The 27,907-nt window shown below is 42.5% G+C and overlaps 1 protein-coding gene across 10 annotated transcripts in view; it reads left to right on the top strand.

Annotated features, from left to right (window-relative positions):
- fhit (fragile histidine triad diadenosine triphosphatase) overlaps positions 1-27,907 on the top strand; it is a 1,333,995-nt gene that overhangs the window by 33,609 nt on the left and 1,272,479 nt on the right. The window contains exon 1 of one of the 10 annotated variants that reach the window (XM_087994382.1): positions 13,930-13,990. The exons of the other annotated variants lie outside the window; for them this stretch is intronic. The gene's annotated coding sequence lies outside the window, so the exon portion shown is untranslated. Of the gene's footprint in view, positions 1-13,929; positions 13,991-27,907 lie in introns of those variants that run through there. 10 annotated transcript variants of the gene reach the window in all.

The raw sequence follows: 27,907 nt of genomic DNA, 5'->3' as shown, positions 1-27,907 counted from the left end.
AAGAACAAAATACAGAAAACAATACAGAATACTGAGGAAGTGTTCAGCCTATTCCATGAAGTAAATAATGTGGTAATGAGTGAGAAAATGAGTCATTTACATAGGATCATAATACTTACTTACAGCATAGGTAGTTCAGCCTATTCTGCTGTTCAATAAGATTATGACCAACCTTGTTTCAGTCTCAAGTCCGCTTTCCTGACTGCCTCAGAATCCTTAATCTATCAACACTGTACGTTGACCTTGAAATAAATATAAAAACTGAGTCTTCACTGTTTTTCTAGGAAATGTATTACACAGACTGAGACAAGAAAAACCATTTAATTTCTGTCATAAAAGCAAAATCTCCTATCTTAAACTATGTTCTCTAGCTCTAGTTTGTCCTGCAAGGAGGAGCATCTTCTCAGTATCGGCCTTGTCAAGTCCCCTTAGGATCTTATTTGTTTTAATAATATCACCTCATTTCTCTAAACTTCAATGAGTCAAGGGCCAGCTGATGAATCTTTCTTCATAAGGTAAATCATTTCTAGGATGAAAGGCTTAAGTCAACCTTCTTTGAGTAGCTTTAAATCAATTACATTCTTTTTGAAATAAGACTAAAACTCCACACAGAGCTCTCGATGTGTTCTCACCAAGTTCCTCCACAGCTGCAGTAGAGCTTTCCTGCTTTTCCATTTCCCTTGAATTGACGACAACAATTTGCTTTGCTTTCCTCATTATTTTCAGTATGTGAAACATAGCTTTTCTTGTGCCAGGTCACCCAGCTCAGTCTCTATGACTAAGTTCTACAATCTCTCTCTATGTATTTATTTTTTGCTTCCTGCAAAAAATGAACAAGTTCACATTTTCATATATGTATACAACATCTGCCCATTTTCTGACCACTCAGTTTATCTATCCATATCTTTGTGCAGAGACGCTACCTTCTCTTGAGAGCTTATTTCCTTGCCTGTCTTGGTGCCATTGATAAATTTACTACCATATATTTGGTCCTTGCATCCAAGTCATTGGTTGTAGGTCGTTAAACCCATTAGCCCTGACCTTGTGGCATTCTACTAGTTATAGATATCCACCCAAGAAAGACACATTTATTTATTTAAAGGGTGCCTTTACTATGAGGTTATTAATTTATTCTGTCTCATGGCATGTTACTGTCCCACTGAAAAATAGATTAAAGTGATCCGTGATTACCTCCATATCTTTTTCACAAGCCCCATAAACTATATTATAATTATTCACACAAGTGACTTTTAACTTTTCAATGTGTTTTCTCTGTTGAACCACATTCTACATGTTGATATTTAGAACTAAGGTCTTCTCTTCATTTTGTATAATGTAATTCATTCTTGGTTAACAGAGCTACCCCTTCACATTTCCCTTGTTTTCTGCCCTGGCAAACTGTTATGGACCCTTGAATATTCAGGTCCCAGTCTTTATAATAGAAACATGGAAAATAGCAGTACGAGTATACCATTTGAACTTAAAAGCCAGATCCACTATTCATTCTAATTATGGTTGACCATCCAACTCAATACTGTGTTCCTGCTTTCTCCCGTATTATGAGCTCGTTTTCTCTAAGATCTATACCTAACTCCCAGTTGAAACCATTGAATGGTTTGACCTCAACTGCTTTACGTTATAGAGAATTGTAGGTGTGTCTCTACAATGGTACTTGGATCATCCAGACTTATTGTATTTGAGCTGACATGGCTTTGTGTGAGGAAAATTGTGGCTCACTAACTTGACTACGTTTCTTGAAGAGGTGACAAAGAAGATTGATGAAGTCAGGGCAGTAGATATTGTCTACATGGACTTCAACGAGGTGTTCATCAGTATTCCGCATGGTAGACTGTTTAGATCATGTGGGATCTGGGGGAGTTAGCCAATTGATGTCACAAGGAATTAAGGGATACGGGGAGAATGCGGGTAAGTGGAGTTGAAATGCCCATCAGCCATGATTGAATGGCGGAGTGGACTCGATGGGCCGCATGGCCTTACTTCCACTCCTATGTCTTATGGTCTTACGGTCTAAAAGTAGGCTTGAGGGTGTTTGCAGACTGGAGGTCTGTGACCAGTGGTGTGGCACAAGGATCGATACTGAGTTTACTGCTTTTTGTCATTTATATAAATGATTTGGATGTGAATATAGGACGTAGGATGACTAAGTTTGCAGATGACTACAAAATTGATGGTGTATTGAACAGTGAAGTAGGTAACCTCCGAGTACAACAGGACATTAATCAGAAGGACCAGTGGGATGAGGAGTGGCAAATGGAGTTTAATTTAGACAAATGTAAGGTGTTGCATTTTAGTAAGGCAAGCCAGGGCAGGACTTATATACTTCATGGTAAGGTCCTGGGGCGTGTTGCCAAACAGAGAGACCCAGACGTGAAGATATATAGTTCCTTGAAAGTGGGGTCACAGGTAATAGGGTGGTGAAAAAGGCATTTGGCATGAATGCCTTTATTGGTCAGTGCATTGAGTTAAGGCATTGGGACATGTTGTGGCTGTACAGGACATTGGTTAAGTCACTTTCAGAATACTGCTTTCAATACTGTGTTAAACTTGAAAGGATTCAGAAAAGGTTTACAAAGGTGTTGTCGGGATTGGTGAGTTTGAACTATGGGAAGAGGCTGAATAGGCTGGGGCTTTTGTCCCTGGAGTGTCAGAGCCTGGGGGACACAGTTAGAGTGAATAGTCAAGGTCTTTTTCCCAGGGTAGAGGAAAATGCTTTAATTAATGGCCTAGAGGAGTGTGAGTAGAGGGGAGGTTAGAAATTTGATTCAGACCATTTTTGTGCTTGAAGTAGATGCAAAATGAATGTGTGAGACACGAGAGAATCTAATGCTCACCCAAAATTGGACCTCAGGAGCAGAGTACCACAGATCTACAGTAATGTCCCGCTATTCACAAAAGTTATGTTTGAGGAGACTGCTGCAAATTGCAAACACACTTAATAATGGGAATCAGTGGGATAGGCTCCGATCAATGAAATTTTGAAATTTGTGTCAAACATTTTTATTAAGTTTGAAATTTTCCAGTGGAGGAATTCATTACCCCATTCATGAGTCAGATCCCCGGCATGGTCAACCACACTAGTCAATAGTCTGTTTAAATGCCTCACCAAGTCCTCATATACTTACAATGTTGAAACAATTCATTTCCTTCAACACCAGCCCATTATTCCCAAACCTGGAGGGCATAGGTTTAAGGTGAGAGGGGAAAGATTCAAAAGGGACATGACTGGTACCTTCCTCATGAAGAGGGTGGCATGTGCATGGAATGAATTGCCAGGGGATGCCTCAAATGCTGGCAAATGCGACTAGATCAGTTCGGGCAATCTGGTTTGCAAAGACGGATTGGTTCAAAGGGTCTGTTTCCATGCTACTACTCTTTGACTCTATAACTCTAATTGATCAATGTTTTTATGCATATTTAGCAAAGAGCTTATTTTTACAACCTCTAAGCTTATCTGCTGACATATTTTTACAATGTATGCTCTGTCCATTCCTGTCTTATCATTACTGATATAGGTATTGTTATTTTGTGACTATTTTTCTCTAAGGTTTTAAGGAATATGATTTATATGTATTCTAATTTTTTTAAAATTTGGAATTTTGAAACAGTGGCATGTGAGTTTTGTTTTGTGTGTATGAAGACATCAGTGATTAACTTGTCAGTATTCCTGGAGCTGTCTATTTTTTTGAAAACTATAGTAAGGGAATATCAATGAGAATTTGTTTGCATTGGAAGAGTTTTATAAGCAGGCAGGAGAAGCATTGAAGAACCTCAGCTTGTGTCCCATAAGGAGGATCAGAGACTTTAATTTTGGCTTTGCAGAAGCACCCATGGCATGCATCGATTTTGATTTCAGTTCAGTAATATGCTTGTTGAAGTTAAATGAATGAAACTGTTTCTCATCAAAGAGAATTAGTTCAGAAAGGTTAGGCAATAGGTTACTTCAGTAGAAAAGCTTTAGTTTCAAAGTTCCAGATCAGAAATGTTTGATTTGAACCCTAAATGAGTTACGAGCAGTTGAAAAAATGTAGGCTCAGTAGTGTGAATACTGAAAGAAGAAGCTATTAGAAGTTTACATCCAGGAATTAAAAGCAACAGTTAAGTCAAACAAATAGTTGTGATAGAGAGAGAAATTCTCCCTGATTTTAAATACTTTAAAACGATTCTTTTGGAAGAGGTGAAATCTTCAAACTATGCTCAATTTGGTTTCTTCTATTGTATCTGGTTTTCTGTATTAAACTTCTGTTTTAATATTAAAACCAGATCTGTAGCAATGTGTGCTTGTGTTTCAGTGAAAGGTCACTTCATTTGGCCACTCCACTGATAACATCAGTTGGGATCATAACATGCGCCCTATAATTCCTCACATCTTTTTTCACTTGTTCTCTTACTCTTACTCTTATGGTTTAATGTTAAAAAACCCTCTACCACATGGACATATGAAAGGCTCCTTTTTTCTATTTGTTCTTGTGACACAGGTATTGCTGGCTGGGTCGGTATTTATTGCCCACCTCTAGTTGACCTTGAGAAGGAGGACCCCTTCGCCCACCTCCAACACACTACATCCACCTGGACACCCCGCGCTGGCCTATTACCTGCCCTCGACCTCTTCATTTCCAACTGCCGCCGGGACATTAACCGCCTCAACCTGTCGACCCCCCTCCCCCACTCCAACCTCTCACCCTCACAACGCGCAGCCCTCCAATCCCTCTGCTCCAATCCTGACCTCACCATCAAGCCAGCGGACAAAGGGGGCGCAGTGGTAGTCTGGCGCACTGACCTCTACATCGCTGAAGCCAAACGCCAACTCGAGGACACCTCTTCCTACCGCCCCCTTGACCATGACCCCACCCCCCATCACCAAACCATCATCTCCCAGACCATACAGAACCTCATCACCTCAGGAGATCTCCCACCCACAGCTTCCAACCTCATAGTCCGGGAACCCCGCACTGCCCGGTTCTACCTCCTTCCCAAGATCCACAAGCCTGACCACCCTGGCCGACCCATTGTCTCAGCATGCTCCTGCCCCACTGAACTCATCTCTACCTACCTCGACACTGTCCTATCCCCCCTAGTCCAGGAACTCCCCACATACATTCGAGACACCACCCACGCCCTCCACCTCCTCCAAGACTTCCGTTTCCCCGGCCCCCAACACCTCATCTTCACCATGGATATCCAATCCCTCTACACCTCCATCCGCCATGACCAGGGCCTCCAAGCCCTCCGTTTTTTCCTCTCCAGACGTTCCCAACAGTACCCCTCCACCGACACTCTCATTCGTTTGGCCGAACTGGTCCTCACCCTTAACAATTTCTCCTTTGAATCCTCCCACTTCCTCCAGACCAAAGGGGTAGCCATGGGCACACGTATGGGCCCCAGCTATGCCTGTCTCTTTGTTGGCTACGTAGAGCAGTTGATCTTCCGTAATTACACCGGCACCACTCCCCACCTCTTCCTCCGCTACATTGATGACTGCATTGGCGCCACCTCGTGCTCCCGCGAGGAGGTTGAGCAATTCATCAACTTCACCAACACATTCCACCCTGACCTTAAATTTACCTGGACCATCTCTGACACCTCCCTCCCCTTCCTGGACCTCTCCATCTCCATCAGTGACGACCGACTTGACACTGACATCTTCTACAAACCCACCGACTCCCACAGCTACCTGGATTACACCTCTTCCCACCCTACCTCTTGCAAAAATGCCATCCCGTATTCCCAATTCCTCCGCCTCCGCCGTATCTGCTCCCAGGAGGAGCGGTTCCACCATAGAACACACCAGATGGCCTCCTTCTTTAGAGACCGCAATTTCCCTTCCCACGTGGTTAAAGATGCCCTCCAACGCATCTCATCCACATCCCGCACCTCCGCCCTCAGACCCAACCCCTCCAACCGCAACAAGGACAGAACGCCCCTGGTGCTCACCTTCCACCCTACCAACCTTCGCATAAACCAAATCATCCGCCGACATTTCCGCCACCTCCAAACAGACCCCACCACCAGGGATATATTTCCCTCCCCACCCCTCTCCGCCTTCCGCAAAGACCGTTCCCTCCGTGACTACCTGGTCAGGTCCACGCCCCCCTACGACCCACCCTCCCATCCTGGCACTTTCCCCTGCCACCGCAGGAACTGTAAAACCTGCGCCCACACCTCCTCCCTCACCTCCATCCAAGGCCCCAAAGGAGCTTTCCACATCCATCAAAGTTTTACTTGCACATCCACTAATATCATCTATTGTATCCGTTGCTCCCGATGCGGTCTCCTCTACATTGGGGAGACTGGACGCCTCCTAGCAGAGCGCTTTAGGGAACATCTCCGAGACACCCGCACCAATCAACCACATCGCCCAGTGGCTCAACATTTCAACTCCCCCTCCCACTCTGCCGAGGATATGGAGGTGCTGGGCCTCCTCCACCGCCGCTCCCTCACCACCAGACGCCTGGAGGAAGAACGCCTCATCTTCCGCCTCGGAACACTTCAACCCCAGGGCATCAATGTGGATTTTAACAGTTTCCTCATTTCCCCTTCCCCCACCTCATCCTAGCTTCTAACCTCCAGAAACTCGATCCCCTGACCTGTCCGGACTTGTCCGACCTGCCCAGCTCCTTTTCCACCTATCCACTCCACCCTCTCCTCCCTGACCTATCACCTTCATCTCCTTCCCCACTGACCTATTGTACTCTATGCCACTCTCTCCCACCCCCACCCTCCTCTAGCTTATCTCTCCATGCTTCAGGCTCTCTGCCTTTATTCCTGATGAAGGGCTTTTGCCCGAAACGTCGATTTTGCCTGTCCTCGGATGCTGCCTGAATTGCTGTGCTCTTCCAGCACCACTGATCCAGATCATTCCTTCTTGAACTGCTGAGTCTGTATGCTGTAGGTAGACCCACAATACTGTTAGGGAGAGAATTCAAGGATTCTGACCTCGTGACTTTAAAGGAATGATGATATACTTTCCAACCAGGATTGTAAATGGCTTGGAGGGGAACTTGCAGAGTTCCAATGTCTCTGCGAGCCTTGTCCTTTTAGATGGTAGTGGTTATAGGTTTGGAAGTTGCTGACTCAGGATCTATCTTGATTTTCGACAGGGCATCTCCTCGGTGGTAAAATCACTGCTACCAAGCATCAGTGGTGGAAAGTGTGGATGTTTGATGATGTGGTGCCAATCAAGAAGGTTGTATTGTCTTAGATTGAGTGTTGTTAGAGCTGGAGAAAGTGAGGTCTGCAGATGCTGGAGATCAAAGTTGAAACTTTATTGCTGGAACAGCACAGCAGGTCAGGCAGCATCCAGGGAACAGGAGATTCGACGTTTCGGGCACAGGCCCTTCTTCAGGAATGAGCAGAGAGTGTTCAGCAGGAGAAGATAAAAGGTAGGGAGGAGGGACTTGGAGGAGGGGAGTTGGAAATGTGATAGGTGGAAAGAGGTCAAGGTGAGGGTGATAGGTCGGAGTAGGGTGGAGGCGGAGAGGTCAAGAAGAAGACTGCAGGTCAGGAAGGCGGTGCCGGGCTGGAAGGATCCGGCTGAGACAAGGTGGGGGGAGGGGGGATGAAGAAACTGGTGAAGTCCAAGTTCATCCCCTGCGGTTGGAGGGTTCCCAGTCGGAAGATAAGACGCTCCTCCTCCGACCGTCGGGTTGTTGTGGTTTGGCGGTGGATGAGTCCAATGACCTGCATATCCTCGGTGGAGTGGGAGGGGGAGTTGAAATGCTGTGCCACAGGTTGGTTGGGTTGGTTCGTCCGGGTGGCCCAGAGGTGCTCCCTGAATCGCTCCGCAAGTAGGCGGCCTGTCTCCCCAATATAGAGGAGGCCACACCGGCTGCAGCGGATGCAGTAGATGATGTGGGTGGAGGTGCAGGTGAATCTGTGGCGGATATGGAAGTTTCCCTTGGGGCCTTGGAGAGAAGTGAGGGGGGAGGTGTGGGCGCAAGTGTTGCACCTCCTGCGGTTGCAAGGGAAGGTGCCGGGAGTGGTGGTTGGGTCGGTGGGGGGTGTGGATCTGACAAGGGAGTCGCGGAGGGAGTGGTCTCTACGGAAAGCTGATAGGGGAGGGGAGGGAAATATATCCTTGGTGCTGGGGTCTGTTTGGAGGTGGCGGAAGTGACGGCGGATGATGCGCTGTACATGGAGATTGGTGGGGTGGTAGGTGAGGACCAGTGGGGTTCTGTCCTGGTGGCAGTTGGAGGGGCGGGGCTCAAGGGCGGAGGAGCGGGAAGTGGAGGAGATGCGGTGGAGGGCACCGTCGACCACGTCGGGGGGGAAATTGCGGTCCTTGAAGAAGGAGGCCATCTGTGTTGTACGTATTTTGAACTGGTCCTCCTGGGAGCAGATGCGGCGGAGACGAAGGAATTGGGAGAATGGGATGGCGTTTTTACAGGGGGCAGGATGGGAGGAGGTGTAGTCCAGGTAGCTGTGGGAGTCGGTCGGTTTGTAGTAGATGTCCGTGTTGATTCGGTAAGACCACTCCCTCCGCGACTCCCTTGTCAGATCCACACCCCCCACCGACCCAACCACCACTCCCGGCACCTTCCCTTGCAACCGCAGGAGGTGCAACACTTGCGCCCACACCTCCCCCCTCACTTCTCTCCAAGGCCCCAAGGGAAACTTCCATATCCGCCACAGATTCACCTGCACCTCCACCCACATCATCTACTGCATCCGCTGCAGCCGGTGTGGCCTCCTCTATATTGGGGAGACAGGCCGCCTACTTGCGGAGCGATTCAGGGAGCACCTCTGGGCCACCCGGACGAACCAACCCAACCAACCTGTGGCACAGCATTTCAACTCCCCCTCCCACTCCACCGAGGATATGCAGGTCATTGGACTCATCCACCGCCAAACCACAACAACCCGACGGTCGGAGGAGGAGCGTCTTATCTTCCGACTGGGAACCCTCCAACCGCAGGGGATGAACTTGGACTTCACCAGTTTCTTCATCCCCCCTCCCCCCACCTTGTCTCAGCCGGATCCTTCCAGCCCGGCACCGCCTTCCTGACCTGCAGTCTTCTTCTTGACCTCTCCGCCTCCACCCTACTCCGACCTATCACCCTCACCTTGACCTCTTTCCACCTATCACATTTCCAACTCCCCTCCTCCAAGTCCCTCCTCCCTACCTTTTATCTTCTCCTGCTGAACACTCTCTGCTCATTCCTGAAGAAGGGCCTGTGCCCGAAACGTCGAATCTCCTGTTCCCTGGATGCTGCCTGACCTGCTGTGCTGTTCCAGCAATAAAGTTTCAACTGTTGTTAGAGCTGTACTCATTCAGGCAAGTGGGAAGTGTTGTATTACACTCCTGACTTGTGTCTTGTAGATGATGGACAGGCCCTGAGGGAGTCGAGAGGTGGGTTACTCGCTACACTATTCCTAACTTTTCCTGTCATGAAGCTACTGTATTTATATGGCCAATGAATTTCAGTTTCTGGTCATTGGTAAACAAAAGATGGGGAATTCAGTGGTGCTAATGCCAGTGATTGCCAAGGAGGGAGATGGGGGCGGGGGAGCGGTGGTGGTTGGTTAAATTGTTTCTTAATGGAAATGGTCATTGCCTGGCATTTGTATGTGGCGCAAATGTTACTTGTCACTTTTTAGTCCATGTCTGGATACTGTCGAGGTCTTACTGTGTTTGGACATAGACTCCTTCAGAATCTGAGAAGTTGTGAATGGTACTGAACATTGTGCAATCATCAGTGAGCTTCCCCAGTTCTAACCTTATGGTGGAGGGGAGGTCAAGCAGCTGAAGCTTGTTGGGCCGAGATGCTACTCTGAGGAACTCCTGGAGAGATGTTCTGGAGCTGAGACGACTGACTTTCAATAACCACAACCATCTTCCTATGTGCCATGTGTGACTCCAATCAGCAGAGATATTTGCTAGGGCTCCTTGAAACTGTTTTTGGTCAAATGTGGCCAAAGTAGTCACTATCAAGAGTAGTCACTCTCACCCCATCTCTAGCATTTCATTCAGCCTTTTTGTCCATTTTTGAACCAAGGCTGTGAAGAAACCCAAATTGAGTGTCACTGGGTAAGTTCTTGTTAAGCAGCTGCTGCTTGATAGGACTGTTGATGACACCTTCAACGAATAATTTGGATAAATACAAGAAGTAATCGTCTTAATTGTATCTTAGTTTTGATTATATTTACTATTGATATTATCAGAATAATTAGTATTTTGATTTTAAAAGTCACCACCATTTGACTTTGACTACAACAATTACAGGTGCCATGCTCTCAAATCAATAAACTTGCCATGGAGCAGACCAAGCTCATAAAATATGTCTGCTTAGGGAATTTTTTCAAGATTTAAGCAAATGAATAAATAATTGAGATGAATTATGTTGTAACAGGGTCTTTTGTAATGAGGTCAGAGCAAATGCAGTAGTTACAAAGTTCTCACTTGGTGGCTAACTTAAATTGCAGAATGTGCTGAAAATACAATATCATTTCAGAATGATGAAAATAACATGTCAGTATAGTGGAAATGTGATAGTGGTTCATTCAGTCAATGTAACAAATAAGGTGACTACTGTTGTTAACCAGATCAGTTAGATAATCAAAAATGTTAAAAATTAAAAAGCCATTGTTGACACTAATAGATCTAAATGCCTAACAAAGGGTCAGATCAGTGGTGAGAGATGATATTAATGCATCATGTCAAGATTGTATCATCTTGTCACCTATTTATATTGCAGCAGCACAAATTATGCTATTAATCAGGAATATCAGAAAGACTCTTAAACAAGAAAAATGATTAATTCAGAGTTTTTAGTACAGAAACTGTTAGTTCAAATGACACAATGATAAATATCAATTTTACCATTCTTCCTCATTAAGGTAGTTTCTCAAATACATTCACATAGTTTTAAGTGTTTAAATACATTATTAGTGAAAATTGTGATGAAAATAGAAATTTAATGAGATAATATCTGATGCTTGACATTGTAAATTCCTTTTATGTAAAGTTTATCATCTGATGCATAATCTTTTCCAATTAAATATTAACACAACAGGACATGCTACATTACTGTCAGTTACTGCTTGCAGCAAAAAGAGATGTTATTTATCCATGGGATTTGAGCATTGTTGACAAGGCCAGCATTCAGGACTGATTTCCATTTTGCCCTTCAGAAGGTGGTAGTGGCTAACGTCTTGAAACAATACAGTTTATGTGGTGCAGGTGCACTCACAATGCTAGTGTCCAAATAATGTGAACAAATGGTGACATAATTCAAAGTTGGCAATTGTTTCTATTGTGGTACTCCTTTGTGCCTACCATCCTTATTCTTCTAAGGGATGGAGGAGGAATGTTTAGAAGGTGCCTTTTAATTAGTCTCACCAAGCTGCTGCTGTGTATCTTGTAGATGATATTGCTGCCAATGTGTGGTAGTGGTAAAGGGAGTGAATGCTTAAATGGTGCACCAGGTCCTGACCAAACAGTTTGCTTTGACCTGGATAACATCAAACTTCTTGAGCGATGTTGGAGCTGCAGTCAGCCAAGCAAATGGAGAATAATCCATCACAATCCTGGTTGGTGCATTCTGGATTACAGACTTGAGGAAGTCAGAAGATGATACTTGCTGCAGAATTTCCAACTTGTAACTTGCTGTTTTAGCCACATATTTATATGTTCAATCAGTAAAATTTCAAGTCAATGGCAACCTGGAGGATATTGTTGTCGGAGGATTCAGTGATGGTAATCCCACTGAATTTTATAGAACTTTAGAATGGTTACAGTATGGAAGGAGGCTATTTTTGCCTGTTGTGTGCAGGTGTGCTGGCCCAATGCTTTAGTCTCACTCGCCTGCCCTTTCTCCATTGTTCAAACTTTATTGCTGGAGCAGCACAGCAGGTCAGGCAGCATCCAGGGAACAGGAGATTCGACGTTTCGGGCACAGGCCCTTCTTCAGGAATGAGCAGAGAGTGTTCAGCAGGAGAAGATAAAAGGTAGGGAGGAGGGACTTGGAGGAGGGGCGTTGGAAATGTGATAGGTGGAAAGAGGTCAAGGTGAGGGTGATAGGTCAGAGTAGGATGGAGGCGGAGAGGTCAAGAAGAAGACTGCAGGTCAGGAAGGCGGTGCCGGGCTGGAGGGATTCGGCTGAGACAATGTGGGGGGAGGGTGGATGAAGAAACTGGTGAAGTCCAAGTTCATCCCCTGTGGTTGGAGGGTTCCCAGTCGGAAGATAAGACGCTCCTCCTCCGACCGTCGCGTTGTTGTGGTTTGGCGGTGGAGGAGTCCAAAGACCTGCATATCCTCGGTGGAGTGGGAGGGGGAGTTGAAATGCTGTGCGACAGGGTGGTTGGGTTGGTTCGTCCGGGTGGCCCAGAGGTGCTCTCTGAATCGCTCCGCAAGTAGGCGGCCTGTCTCCCCAATATAGAGGAGGCCACACCGGCTGCAGCGGATGCAGTAGATGATGTGGGTGGAGGTGCAGGTGAATCTGTGGCGGATATGGAAGTTTCCTTTGGGGCCTTGGAGAGAAGTGAGGGGGGAGGTGTGGGCGCAAGGGAAGGTGCCGGGAGTGGAGGTTGGGTCGGTGGGGGGTGTGGATCTGACAAGGGAGTCGCGGAGGGAGTGGAGTCTACGGAAAGCTGATAGGGGAGGGGAGGGAAATATATCCTTGGTGCTGGGGTCTGTTTGGAGGTGGCGGAAGTGACGGCGGATGATGCGCTGTACATGGAGGTTAGTGGGGTGGTAGGTGAGGACCAGTGGGGTTCTGTCCTGGTGGCGGTTGGAGGGGCGGGGTTCAAGGGCGGAGGATCGGGAAGTGGAGGAGATGCGGTGGAGGGCACCGTCGACCACGTCGGGGGGGAAATTGCGGTCCTTGAAGAAGGAGGCCATCTGTGTTGTACGTATTTTGAACTGGTCCTCCTGGGAGCGGATGCGGCGGAGACGAAGGAATTGGGAGAATGGGATGGCGTTTTTACAGGGGGCAGGATGGGAGGAGATGTAGTCCACACCTCCTCCCATCCTGGACTACACCTCCTGTTCTGCAAGCTTCTTCTGTTAAGATATTTATCCAGTTCTTTTTTGAAGCCTTTGTTTGAAGATTTGCGCATGGTTAGATTCTATCCTGTTGGAGTTGGTCATTGTTTGACATATATTAAGCTGAATGTTAATTGCCAATTAACAGCCCAGATCTGAATACTGTCCATATTTTTCTGCTTGTTGACATGGACTACTTCAGTATGTGATGGGTTGCAAATGATACTGAACACAATGGAAACAACAGCAAATGTCCCTCCTTCTGAACTTAAGTTGGAGGAAAGATAATGGATGAAGTACGCTATGACTCTATAAGTAGCTGAAAATGATGGGTGCTAAAACATACACTGAGGATGTCCTGTGGGAATGTCCGAAGATAATTGGCATTGAACAAATACTAAGATCTTCCTTTGTGCCAGCTATGACTCTAAACTGTGAAGAATTTCTGTTTGATTCCCATTGACTTCAGTTATGCTGGAGCTCCTTGATGCCACACTTGGTGGTATGCTGCCATGATGTCAAGAGCAGTCACTCTCACCTTATTTCTGGAATTCATTACTTTGTTCATATTTGAATCAATTTAACAATGAGGTCTGTATCAGTGTTTCCCTGACAGTACCCAAACTGAGCTTCATTTGGCAGGCTTTTGCTGAGTAAGTGCCACTTGAAAGCACTATCAATGACCCTGTGCATTAGTTTTGCTCATGATTGACAATGTACTGATGGGGCAGTATTTCGATTTATTCTGCTTTTTGTCCATGGGATGTGGCTGGGCCATTTTCCACGCAGTTGAATAGATGAGTGTTTCAGCTGACTGAAAACGCTTAACAAGGCACTTTGCTTGGTCTGGAGCACAGTTTGTTTGTACAACAGCTTAGCTATTGTCAGGGCTAAATAACGCTGCTTTCTTCAGCACTCTGGACTTCTGTCTCAAGATATGGGTTCAAACATGTGTTTTGCTCAAATATGTTCGGATCCACCATCATTAAGGTGGGGATATTTGTGAAACTTCTGTTGTTTAATTATCATTCATGACTTGATGTGTTTGGACTGCAAAATTTTAATCCAATTAATTTTCTATGGGTATACTTAGCTCTGTCCAAATATAAAATGTTTCTTCTAGTTCCTTGCACGTGTGGAGTTCTGTGTTGTAGCGTAACAATGTGGGCACCTCTTGATTTGGATTTTCTTGTTGTTCCTGGTAGGCATTATCTGCATCCCTTATGTACCAGGCTTGATCTCTTGGTTTGATAGGAGTAGAGAGAAAGATTTTTTTTCCCTTATCTTTTTCATAGCAAGACAGCATTTGTTATTCATTCCTCTTGCATTTATCAGCTTGCTAGGTTATTTCAATATCTGCATCATCCTGCTATTGGCATTAAAGTCGAATGAGAGTATGTTCTGTGCCCTTTCTTTCTTTAGTGCTTATGGTAAGTGATGTTGAACATGAGAGAGAATAGTTGATGGTAATCAGCAAGAGGTTTCCTTGCCAATATGTTACCTGATGCAGTGAGATTTCATTGAGTCTAGAGCCAATATCAATGACTTCCAGAGCTATTCCCTCCTGACTCTATAGTACTGTGCCGCCTTTGTCCTGGTGATGGAACAGAAGATATGCAGGAACAGTGATGGAAAAGTTGGGGACATTGGCTGCATAATACAATTCTGTAAGAAAGAATGTCAGGTTTGTCAAGTTTATGGGTGGGCTGTCCTAATGTAGGCATGTTCCCTGATATTAGCAAGGTGGACTTTGCAGGATTAGTTGAACTGGGTGAGTTTTTATTATTTTTGGTGAATAAGTTGACATTGGTCCATCTGGTTTTATTCTTGTGCAACCTTTCTGGACCAGTTTGGCACAATTGAATGGCCATGGATTGCGAATCTTTTATATGACAGGCCAAGTATTGATCGGAGTGAACTTAGACAAGTTTCTACAACAATACAGTAATTTTGTTAACTGCATTTAAATTTCTTCACCTACGGTGGATGTCTTTAAACTTTTGCATCTACAGCATTCATCTGGAATTCTGGTAACATGAGCAATAACATTTACATTTCACTGGACTCGTAATCCAGTGACCCAAGCTCCTGCTCTGGAGATATGGATTCAACTTCCACCATGGTAATTGATACAATTTGAATTCAGGTAGTAAATCTGGCATTGAAAGTTAGCCTCAGTGATGATGATCATGAAACTATTATCGATTGTTTTAAAAACCTATCTGCTTTGTTGAAGTCCTTTAGGAAAAAAAATTGCTATCTTTAGATGGATGGCTTACATGTGATTAATAGCACTGTGACTATTAATTACCCTCTGAAATGGCATACCACTCAGTTCCAGGCTAGTTATGGATGAGTAACAAATCAACATCCTATGAGTGAAGAAAGAAAAACATAAATTACCACTACCTTTACAAGTTTGATTACTAAATTTTCCTATAGTTGTAGTAATTTGGAATTACATTGTTCAGTTTAAACTTATTTATATTACTATATGGTGCATATCAGTCTTAATAAGTTAGTAGGTAAAGCAATGTTTTTCATGACTTTCAATCTTCTCACTACCAACTGTTTTCATAATTAGTGGAAAAATAGCTAAATTGGTTATGTGCTATTATTTTCTCTTTCCTACTGAACTTGGAAACTTGGATGCAAAAGGAACCTTGAAATGAAATGACAAGGAGAGCAATCATTGAAGCCATAACTTTATAGTACTTGTTAGTTGAATAAATTTCCAAAACGCTATAGCTGCCAGCCGATTTCATCTAATTTATAGCCTGACAATAAAGAACACAACAATAATGCACCATTTATTTTTATTAGATTATCAATTATAAAACTGAAATGTTACATGGCTGTTTCCTGATGTTGACTTGAATTTTAATGTTCAGTTCCAATGGGATTGTTTTCTGTAAACTTTGAAAATGCTTGGAAAAATAAGTCCTAATAGTAGTGATATAATACCAAAACCTTTCAATTTTGGTACTGATGAGTTGATTTTGTACTATCTCACAAGATAAAACTAGATGAAATAAATTTAGCATATATTTTTGAAAAAATGTTTAATTTTCCAGGTTTGATAACATTCCACCAAAGAAATTGGTCACAAGAATTCTTGGCGTAAATTTCTGAAATATCTCATTTTCAATGCAAAATTGATGGCAGTACCAAAATTGAGGTAAAAAATTTATGCCCTTGTATTTTTATTTTTTAAGCTGAGTTTCATTTCAACTTCAGATGTAATCCTTGTAAGGTTACAATGGTGTTTTCCTTAAAAATTGGGATATGCACAGAGGTGAGTATTTATTTACATTTCCAGTTCCATTTTTAACTCTCCTGCTGGTGTAGAGTTTCTATAGGTAATGTTAACCATGGCTACCTCACCTAAGGGATTATTCTTAACCCTGTCCTTTGACAGTTAAAAGGATTGAGCAGCAATACAAAGTAGTTAAGACAGTCATTCATAGAATTCTACAGAAATGTACTCTGTTTTTTTCAACGTATGAGGATTTGCATCTTTTTCGAGCTTTTCACAGCCATCAGACATCAAAATACTTTCCAGCCAATTAAGAACTTTGAAGTCATGATGTGGAGGAACTGGTGTTGGACTGCGGTAGACAAAGTTAAAAATCACACAACACCAGGTTATATACCAACAGGTTTATTTGGAAGCAGTAGGTTTTGAAGCGCTGCTTCTTTGTCAGATGATTGTGAAGCAGGGCCATAAGACACAGAATTTATAGCAAAAGACTACAGTGATACTATGATACATTAAACAAACCTAGATTGTTAAGTCTTTCATCTTTTAGAATGGATTTTCTGGGTTTGGTTCTTTAATATGTAAATCCCAGAACTACTTCTAAGTCACATTCTCAAGATAATTTAAGGTTTCATATCAAAAAGTGACATCTCAGCTCAGATAAGGCCTTAAAGGTGTGAGTCAGGCCAATCTTGAGTCAGACTGGTTCTATTTCCTAAGTGGAAGTTACAAATATTATATGGATTCACTGCCTGCATTGACTGCTTGCAGGTACTGCATTTTTTGAGCACAATAGAATGTACTTGCTAATATAATTCTGCAAATACAAATTCACCCCATAAACTTTTATGTGTATGCGCGTGCAGGCGAGAGGTACAGAGTGAGTGTGTGCATGTGAATGTGAGTGCACGTGACAGAGAGTGTGTTTGCCTGTGTGCAAACATGGTAAAGTGTGTGTGTGAGTGTGATGGAGTATAAGCCCACAAGAGGGTGTGTGCATGGATGTGAGTGTGGGAAGTGTATGTGTGTGCGTATGAGAGAGCTTGTGTATGAGAGGGGTTCAGCATGAGTGTGACAGTATGTAAGAGTGTGTGTGTGTATATGCTTGTGTTCATGTCACGCTACAGGTGACCCGACTGCACTATACAGGGTACACTATCTCTCTCTCACTCACATATACATATGCAGACCCTCTCTCATACGCACACACACATAACTTGCACACTCACACCCATGCACACACCCTCTCATAGGCTTATGCTCCATAACACACACACTTTACCAAGTTTGCGCACACACAAACACACAGTCTCTGGCATGTACTCACACTCAAATGCACACACTCACTCTGTCCCTCTCTCCTGCATGCGCACACACATAAGTTTATGAGGTGAATTTATATTTGCAGATACATTCTATTTTGAAAAATGCAGAAACTGCAAGCAGTCAATGCAGGCAGTGAATCCATATAATATTTGTAAATTCCACTTTGGAACTAGAACCAGTCTGATTCAAGATTGGCCTGATTCACATCTTTTAAGGCTTTGTCTGAGCTGAGATGTCACCTTTTGACCTTTTGTTATGAAACCTTAAATTATCTTGAGAATGTGATTTAAAAGAAGTTCTGGGATTTACATATTAAAGAATCAAAACCAGCAAATCCATTCTAAAAGACGAAAGACTTAATCTAGGTTTGTTCAATGTATCATTGTATCCCTGTAGTCTTTTGCTATAAATTCTGTGTCTTGTGGTCCTGCTTCACAACCATCTGACGAAAAAGCAGCGCTTTGAAAGTTAGTGATTTCAAATAAACCTGTTGGACTATAACCTGGTGTTGTGTGATTTTTAACTTTGTACTTTTGAAATACAGTCACAAGAAAACACAATTGTTAATTGGTATACAGCAAACTCCACCAAATTGCAATGTGATAATGACTAGTTAGTCTGCTTTTGTTGATTGAGGAATAAATATTGGCCAGAACACCAGAGCTAGCTGCGATGCGCTTTTTCAGATCAGTATCATAGAAACCTTTGGATCCACGCAGACAGGCAGATGGAGCCTTATAATGACTTGTCCAACAGACGGCAAATAGCAGTAATCCTTACTACTGCACTGCAGTGGCAGTCTGTATTTTTTGTGCTCATGCATTGGAATGGGATTTGTGACTCAGAAGTAAGAGAGTGACAAATTCAGCAATGTCTTGTAGTGGCTAATAATGATACATCATGGATCAATGAGAGAACAGTGAAAGTTGAAACTAAAATGGTTTACACCATTAAGGAAATTATGACAAAACTGAATTTAAAGAAATTTGGACAGAATTCATTAAAAAATGAGAAAAGCAAAAGCAAAGTGGAATTGCCAAAACAGATTATCAAGGAGTTTAAAATGAAATATAATGTCCTCTGAATTTATAACAAATAAAATTTAAGATAAGGATAGAAGTACTAGGAGACACACAATCTAAACTCTCAATCAATTACAGTAAATTGGAAGAATTATATTTACCTTGATTTACCATGGAAGCTGACAAGCATGACAATGCAGCAAGAGATCTGAAAAGTCACAGGCTGAAATGTTTACCTGATCGGCTGAGTGTATTAGGGAAGTAGTGGAGATTTAAAATCTGGGGGTGTGCTGGGGGCATATTTTGTCTGTTACCTACATTCCCCTGCATCCCCATCTCCAATATTTTACCAGGGGCGGGGTACTAACCACTTAAGATTGTCCTCTCTCATCACTGGTATTTCATATTTGAAGGGTGCGCCTGCACCAGGTGGCATGACTGCTATGAGTTTTGGTGGAGCAGGCCTTCAACTTGATTAGGCACCTAGTGCTCAATGGAAAGTTAACTGCCCTGGCAAGAAAAATCAACTTTCCTTGAACTTACCCTATTGACCTTCAAATTTGCCCATCTACCCTCTTCTGCAGGAGCTCTCTTACTGGTCTCAGTATAGCCACCCGACTTACCATTGAATCTGGCCCCTTGAGATGTTCCTGCTTGGAAACCAATTGCATTCCAGCACTGATGACTGTTTTGGGTGGTGTTGCCAGAGTGAGAGAATTGCTCCCTTATTGGTCATCTACACCTGGAAGGAAGGAACCTGCAGAGGAGTAGATGCCACAACTTCAGACAATTGAGGATGATCATAAACTCCACTGTGGCTTTCAGAGCTGTTCAGGAAGTTTCAGACTCAGCTTTTCAACAAATGGGCAATGCCATAAGCTCCGTGTACAAATTTTATCCTTGGAAGACAATTAAGATAGAAGATGATTAATAAAAATAACTCTAGAAGTTTGAGAGGATAAAATCTCTGATTTCAAATTAATTATAAAAGCAAATATTAGGAGTTCCCAACTTTATATCGAGAGGGCTGGTATACAAGGATGCAGAAGCAATGCTGCAGTTACACAACCTTGTTAGACCCCTCTTGAACTAATATGAGCAGATCTGAGCACATACTTAGGAATTGGAGGGAGTACACTCCAGGTTTGCAAGAATGAAACCTGGACTTCAGGGGTTAGGTTGTGTTATTATTTTCAGCAGAAGAAATATCTATTTACTGTCATACTCTTATACTCTTTCTAATATCTTGCAATCAGTCAACTACATAGGGACTGGAGTCCAGAGAGCAACCTCCCAAGGTCTTGAAGGAGGAAGACGCCTTAGAACATGTCTTTCCCTAATGGGAGCACTTAAACCTGCTTGGCCAGTACACAGGCTGAAGGATATGATACTTTGGAGCTGAAGGACTCAGGGGAGACAGAGTTAGCTGTGGCCAGTGCTGAGGATGGAGGACAGACTTGGCCTGCTGGGCAAGCTGGAGGTGCAGAGCCTCAGAACAATAAAACCAATAATTGTCCCTGGAGATTATGTGCTTAAATGCCAGTATTCTCTGAGGCAATGTAAAATCATGAGAATGGACAGTGGAGTCACCTCATGCTGCCATAATACTACTGTACTTTATGCACTTGAACTCATCTGTTGAAAAAGAGCTTGAACTCATCTGTTTCCCAATCTCAGTGAAAGCTATGTGGAGCATCATTCTGTAGATACAGAAACAGTGCATTGACATGCAGAGGATGCATGCCAGACTCAACCTTATTGTCTAATTTTGTGACAGAGTCTGCTCGACAGTGACAGCGCAGTGCATCATGATGAGGGTGGCTGTCTAGCATATTTCAGGCCTAGCAGTCAAGAGCAAGCATCCTATCTGCATCTCATCCTCTGCCACAGAGGCAAAAACCTCATTGGAGTGGCCATCAGCAGTGGCCACTACGTCATTAATATTTCTATGTTGGTCATTTGGATGTTTGGCAGCAATAAACCCCAAGCCAATGAACTTGAAAAGTTATTGAACCAAGTTTTGAGAAGATTTGTAGCTCAGGTTGAGGTTTTGGATGTAGGTTTGCTCACCGAGCTGAAAGGTTCATTTCCAGATGTTTCGTTACCTTACTCGGTAACATCTTCAGTAGACCTCATGCAAAGCAATGCTAAAAATTCCTGCTTTCTATTTATATGTTTGGGTTTCTTTAGAGTGGTGATGTCATTTCCTGTGGTGAAGTCACTTCCTGTTCTTTTTCTCAGGGGGTGGTAGGTGGTGTCGAACTCGATGTGTTTGTTGATAGAGTTTCGGTTGGAATGCCATGCTTCGAGGAATTCTCGTGCGTGTCTTTGTTTGGCTTGTCCTAGGATAGTTGTATTGTCCCAGTCGAAGTGGTGTCCTTCCTCATCCGTATGTGAAGATACTAGTGAGAGAGGGTCATGTCTTTTTGTGGCTAGTTGGTGTTCATGCATCCTGGTGGCTAGTTTTCTGCCTGTTTGTCCAATGTAGTGTTTGTTACAGTCCTTGCACGCTATTTTGTAAATGACGTTAGTTTTGCTCATTGTCTGTATTATTGAACCAAAGTCGACTTGTGTGTTTGCATATGATGCTGGTGAAACTCTGGTGAATGGAAAGTTGGCAAGGCACTGAAGTGCATTTGTGAAGATTATACTGCGAAAGGTAAGAATCTAGAACCTTCCTGTCTTGCTGCCCTGGAGTTTGTCTTTGGTCGAGCAAAGCTCAGTTCCAGTTGGACCAAACTTGGAGAAACTTGATGCCATTTCCTCTTTAATTATTATTTAATTAGCATTGGATTGTAGATACTACCTGACATGCCCATCTCTCCAATCTCCATAAAAGAAACATTATGAAAAGTGCAAAGATACAAAGGATACTTCTGTCAACTAAATGTAGAAACATGTGTGGCAACGTAAAAATGAAATGGGGGAACATTTGTACTAAAAAGCTTAGAGTGACAATTAATCAGGAGATTTACAAACGTTTCCCAAAAAAAGATTAACAGTAGCAAAGGCTTAATAGCACAACTTTAAGACTGAGAAATCTTCTAAATGTTCTTAAGAAAATTAAAAATTAAGGAAAAGAAGGAGAGATAGGAAATTGTGGCCTTAAAGGGATATGCACTGTGGATGTTAGCCTGTCAATTTCTTTCTCAGATGCTGTTTCCAGCACGTTGCCAGAATTTTGTGTGTTTATTTTGGCTGGAATCAAATCCTATTTATTCAATGTGTTTTGGTAATTAGCTGCAGCTGGGAATTCTGCATCATTGTGTTGCCAACACAGTAAGGGACATACTACATTCTTCTCTCAATTTTTTTTTTGCCTCTGTCATGCCTTTGCACATTACTTTCCATGATGTTACTGCCTCCTCTGTTGTCCTGACAGCATGTCAAACCTGGCTGTTGGAAAGAAAATACACATCTGTCCCCTTGACGAGTTGACCACAAGTTCATTAATTGTCTTAAATAGTCATTAAGCAAATGTAGATGGGATGTTTCTTCTGGGTTCCATTGCTGTATCCCAAAATATGTAATTCCCAAATTGAGAACTGCTGGTGAACATCTTAGTCAAACTAATCATACACGGTGGCTCAGTGGTTCGTACTGCTGCCTCACAGCGCCAGGGACCTGAGGTTCATTTCCCACCTCAGGTGACTGTCGGTGTGGAGTTTGCACGTTCTCCCTGTGTCTGCGTGGATTTCCTCAGGGTGCTCCAGTTTTCTCCTACAATCCAAAGATATGCAGGTCAGGTGAATTGGCCGTGCTAAATTATCCATAACGTTAAGTGCATTAGTCAGAGATAAGTATAGGGGAGGGGAATGGGTCTGAGTGGGTTACTCTTTGGAGTGTCGATATGGACTTTTTGGACCAAAGGGCCTGTTTCCACACTGTAGGGAATCTAATCTAATTTAATCTAAACATTTTATTCAGTGTGAACAAGCACGGATGAGTTTCAGCAACTCAGTTCTATTTTTTGTTTACTGATTGCCTCCATGTAATGTTTTGCCCCTGTTGGTTCATTTGTTAAATCTGACAAAATAATAGATGGATTTTAGCAAAACGAAGCAAATCAGTAGGTCATAGCTCAAGGAAGAAATGATTAGTTTTTGGCAAAGACGTGCATCCAATCCAGGTCCTGAATTACTTTTTTATAGTGATGGGACAAATTGACTTTAAACAAAAACTCTTGTGGATTGTTTTTGGTTATTTTAGAATGTTGTGGATTGTTTCAGCTGCTATGATGAAATTTTAAATGTGCCTGGACAGAAACAATGCTGGACTACCCTGGCTTAGAAATGACTGCTTTTTTATTTTATCAGCAGTAATGTTGCAATAGTGCTGCAATAGTGCTCAATTCTGCCTTTAGCATACAGCCACATTTTTCAGAAATAGTTTCTCAAAAGTGATCAGTGATGGGATGTCTGAGCGATGTTTTTCTATTTCTCCAGCCCAGCACACCACACCGGGGGCATCACGGTGGCTAAGTAGTTAGCATTGCAACCATACAGCAGCATTCTAGCCTCAGGTGACTGTTTGTTTGTGTAGAGTTTGCACATTCTCCCCATGTCTGCTTGCGTTTCCTCCAGGTGCTCTGGTTTCCTCCCACAGTCCAAAGATGTGCAGATTAGGTGGATTGGCCATGCCGAATTGGCTGTTGTGTCTAGGGATGAGCAGGCTAGGTGAATTAGCCATGGGAAATGCAGGGTTATAGGGATAGGGTGGAGGGGATCGGAATGTTTTTTGGAGGGTCAGTGTAGACTTGATGGGTCGAATGGCCTGCTTCTACACTGTAGGGATTATATGATTCTGTGAAACACATCTCTACACTGCTGCCTCACTGGGATTATATGATTCAACAATCAAACTTGAGACCCTACTTCACCTAACAATAAATTACCTTCACAAAATAAGTTAGGAAAAGAGATATATTGATATAAAGAGTGTGTTTAATACTAAACTTCTTAGTAAGGAATTTGTTCCCTGTGTGGCAGAGACTGTTTGAAGGTTTGTATAAAGACAATGGAGTAATTAATTCCTTAAATGCTTTTTGTTGTCTTTTGCTTGCTTTATCCAGAATTAAGACTGCTGTAAGCGCAGGATTTTTTTTGATACCTTATTTTAATTTTATTTGAGCTGATATTGACCAAGATGTTTTTGGAACTTTTTAGCTTTCATTGTGGAATGCCTGTACAGTGACTCTTTCTTGCACCAGCCTGCATTATAGTTGATCATGCAGGGATGTGATTAATAGAATAACTGGAATTTTCATTATAATGGAAGATTGTGAAAATCATGATAGAAGCTGAGGTCCAGAAGTCCCATTCTCAAATGTGGCTCCAAACATTTCAACAGGGATAAAGAATGGGGATTGGAAGAGAGTTCCACTTTCCACACATTGTTCACAGAGTAACTTCCCACAGAAGGCAGCAGTGGTTTCCAGTCCATGTCTGAGTTTTGTTCTCCAGATGCAGGAACGCAGCGTATGCAGATTAGACCCGGTAAGAATGGAATCCTTTGGAAAGTTGCAGTACCTTTTTTGATATGGCACTGGAACACCTTTGGTTAGAACTTAGGTGTCTCTTCTAAAATTGTTAAAGGTAGACATAAATATATTTAAATAGTGCGTTGGTTCATTTAAATTTTCAAGAAGGCTGCTAAAAGCCATTGTCAAAAATGTCTTATGTAACTGTTGAACAAGGTATTCAAAGTCCTTCCCCTTGAAAGTATTTTTGTAAAAACTGTCTGTGTTCAAACAAAACATTTTGCTCTGTTGACCTGGGCCTGTGGGTTCTCAGTTGCATAACTGAGTTCTGAACTTCCATTGTCATATTTTGAATCACAGCTCCAAATGGTCATAGTATTCCTGAAGGAACATTGTTTTTTATGCGAAATCAGGATGGCATGGGACTTGGAAGGAAGTAAGACGTAGTGGTGTTCCCATGTGCCTTCTCCCCTTGTGTTTTTAATTGGCAGATGTTGAAAGGTTGGAAGATGCTGTCAGAGGTCACCACTGTTGTTGCAGTGTATCTTGAAGACAGCACACACTATGCCACAGTGTACCATTATAGTTGGAATAAAGTTTAAACTGGTGGATTTAATGATAAGCAAAGAGACTTTCTTGGAGAGATTTATTCTTCTAATATTCATTGTGTTTGCATCTTCCTGGACATGAGGGAAAACACCTCTTCACCATGCTTCTGTGGTTCATTGCCATCAGACTCTTGAGCACAAGATTGAATGTCAGACAAATTTTTCTGTAGCAGTCCTTCTGTTGTCAGGTCAATTTGCCCTTCCACGTTTAGATTTTTTTGTGGATCAAATTGCTGACTATGCAAGCTAATAACTTGACAGTGAGAGAAACAAGACATTTGTGATCTGAGTGAACGGTGAAACCAACCATTCAGATTGAAGAATTGTTAAATGAGCAGTTTAAAGACTGAGAAGGAAATGTAAATTAGAGTGGGTGAATTCAATGTCAATTAACGTTAAGAAAAATAGAATTAAAACTGGATTAAGAGCGAACAAAAGACAGGACAAATGAAAATTATATTTAAGCTTTATATTTTAGCAATTCCAATAATAATTAAACTATGGAGGAATGAGTGTCCACATTTATAATTGTTAATTTTTATTGTCAATTTGTTGACAATAGTAAGTGCATGTATCGAATTGTTAAAAGGGTATTTATGGTAGAATGGACAAAGCTTAACTTTCTACGTTGAATTTAGTTCTTTAGTGCATAAACAAGCAACTTCACGTGATTTAATGCATTTCAATATGCATCAAATGCAAGATGCGGATTTTAACACCAGTGTGGTAGAATTCTCTGAAATTTTTGAATATTTGGATTTTAGTCACAATATATCCCCCAGCTGAAATTGCTGGACCATTTTCGGATATATAACAGCACACCATCAGTTTTGCAGAAAATCTGGGCTGTCAGCTCAAAAATCACCGAGTTTGCAAACCAAGGTTATCTTTCAAAGGAGCCTCTTGCTCCCTCGTCTGGAGCAGAATAGAATCACATGCTCATGACCTGTATCTCTTGAATCTAAATAAGATCATAGATTTTATTTTACTTAATAAAATGTTGGTACATTTTGAATTCTACAATATGATATTTTTCCCCTTAGACAATACTTAAACTCTGTTATTATTTGTAAGGAGAAAGTGAGGTCTGCAGATGCTGGAGATCAGAGCTGAAAATGTGTTGCTGGAAAAGCGCAGCAGGTCAGGCAGCATCCAGGGAACAGGAGAATCGACGTTTCGAGCATAAGCCCTGAAGAAGGGCTTATGCCCAAAACGTCGATTCTCCTGTTCCCTGGATGCTGCCTGACCTGCTGCGCTTTTCCAGCAACACATTTTCAGCTATTATTTCTAAGGGTTGGGTTACTGGTGTTCTTTCTCATTGTAATTTGTATCAATTTTACCTGGTCTAGTGGAAATAATGTATGTTCTTTGAATCTGACAACTCTGTCTGATGTTAAAGCAGCCTTAATGTCAATCTTGGAAAATGAGGCCCACAGTACAATATAGCCTGTAAAACTGTACTGAATTCACAATTTTAATTAGTAAGCCCACAATTTATTTTTAAATAAATGCCAGAATATTGAAAATAACACAGAAAAAGCTGAAAGATGAAGAACAAATCAGTCACCATTTGAAAAAAAGAGCACAAATAATTGGTTTTATAAATGTGTTACATTGCAAACAAGCTTGTGAATAGAATCAGCACAGTTGAGGGGGTGAGAAAATGTAAACTAAAGACAGGAAGGAAGTATCAGTATTTATTGGATTCTTAAATTATTTAACAGATTGTTTGAGTTAAGTAAAGACAAGATGTATTTAAAAATGTAAATAAAAATGAAGGAATGCAAATTGACAGGGAAGTGGAACCTGAAAGGAAATCTAAGAATTTGGAGAAAATATGGTTGAAGTTTGAAAGTAAATCAAAATATCCTGGAAAAGTTTGTTGGACCCTAAGTTGGGTATAGCAGAATTTTGGTTGGCACACTGGAGGAAAGAAACTGTGTGCTTAGGTTGAGTGTTTAAGAAACAAATTGTATCCAAAAGCCCTTAAAATCATTGGTAAAAGTTCTTCGGATTCTGCAAGGGCCACTCAGCTCCTGACCTCATTTGAGCCTTAGTTCAAAAATGGATAAAAGAGCTGAATTCCCAAGGTGAGGTGAAAATAATTGCCCTTGGCATAAAGACTGCATTTGACTAAGTGCGACATCAAAGAGCCCTCACAAGGGCTTGAATCAATGCTGTCTGCTGTTTGGAGTCATAGCTTGCACCAAGAAAGATGATGGAGGTCAGTATTCCAAGCTCTAGGACATCTCTCTAGGAGTTCCTCAGAGTAATGTTTTAGGTTCAGCCATCTTCAGATGCTTTACCAATGAAAATTCCTCAATCTTATCGGATATGGGAATGTTTGCTGATGGTTGCACAGTTCAACATCATTTGTGACTCTTCAGATACTGAAATAGTCTGTGCTCATATGCAGCAAGATGCAGAAAATATCCAGATTTGAACTGATATAACAATCTACATTCACACCTCTCAAATGCCAAAAATGAACATCTCCAAAAAGAGAGAATCTAACAGTTGCCTTTTGACATTCAGTTTCAATATCATCGATGTGTTCCCTATTGTGAATATCCTGAACTTATTATTGAGCAGAAACTGAACTGGACTCGCCATAAAATACAGTGGTGATAAGAGCAGATCAGTGGCTAGGAGTCCTGCAGCAAGTAACTCACCTTCTGACTCCTGAAAGCCTGCCAGGCACAATTAAGGCGTGTGATGGAATTCTCCCCACTTGCCTGGATGAGGACAACTCCAACAACACTCCAGAAGCTTGACACCATCCAGAAAAGAAACCACATGCTTGACTGGCAACACATTTATTCCCTCCACCACTGATATTCAACAGCAACAGTGGGTACTATTTAGAAGATACATTGCAGAATTTCACCAAAGCTCCGGAGACAACAGCTTCTAAAGCTACAGCCTTTGGAATGTCAAAGGACAAGGGCAGCAGATGCATGGGAACACTACCACCAGCAAGTCTGCTGTCCCCCAATTCACTCACCATCCTTACTTGGAAAATTTAATCACCATTCTTGCATTGTCACCAGGACAAAATCCTGGAACTCCCTCCCTGTCAGCATTGTGTGCCTTCCTAAACCAAATGGACTAAACCAAGAAGATAACCACTTGTTCGAGAGGTCTGGAATGACATCCTTGAGCAGGTTAAATAGAAAGTATCTTTGGTGGGGAATAGGTTCTTTCAAATGTGGT

The sequence above is a fragment of the Chiloscyllium plagiosum genome, unplaced genomic scaffold (assembly GCF_037043375.1).
Source record: "Chiloscyllium plagiosum isolate Xiang-an unplaced genomic scaffold, Cpla_swu_hap1 HiC_scaffold_14, whole genome shotgun sequence".
Lineage (NCBI taxonomy): Eukaryota > Metazoa > Chordata > Chondrichthyes > Orectolobiformes > Hemiscylliidae > Chiloscyllium > Chiloscyllium plagiosum.
Note: the sequence above shows the minus strand (reverse complement) of the source record. Positions and strands in the feature narration are given on the sequence as shown.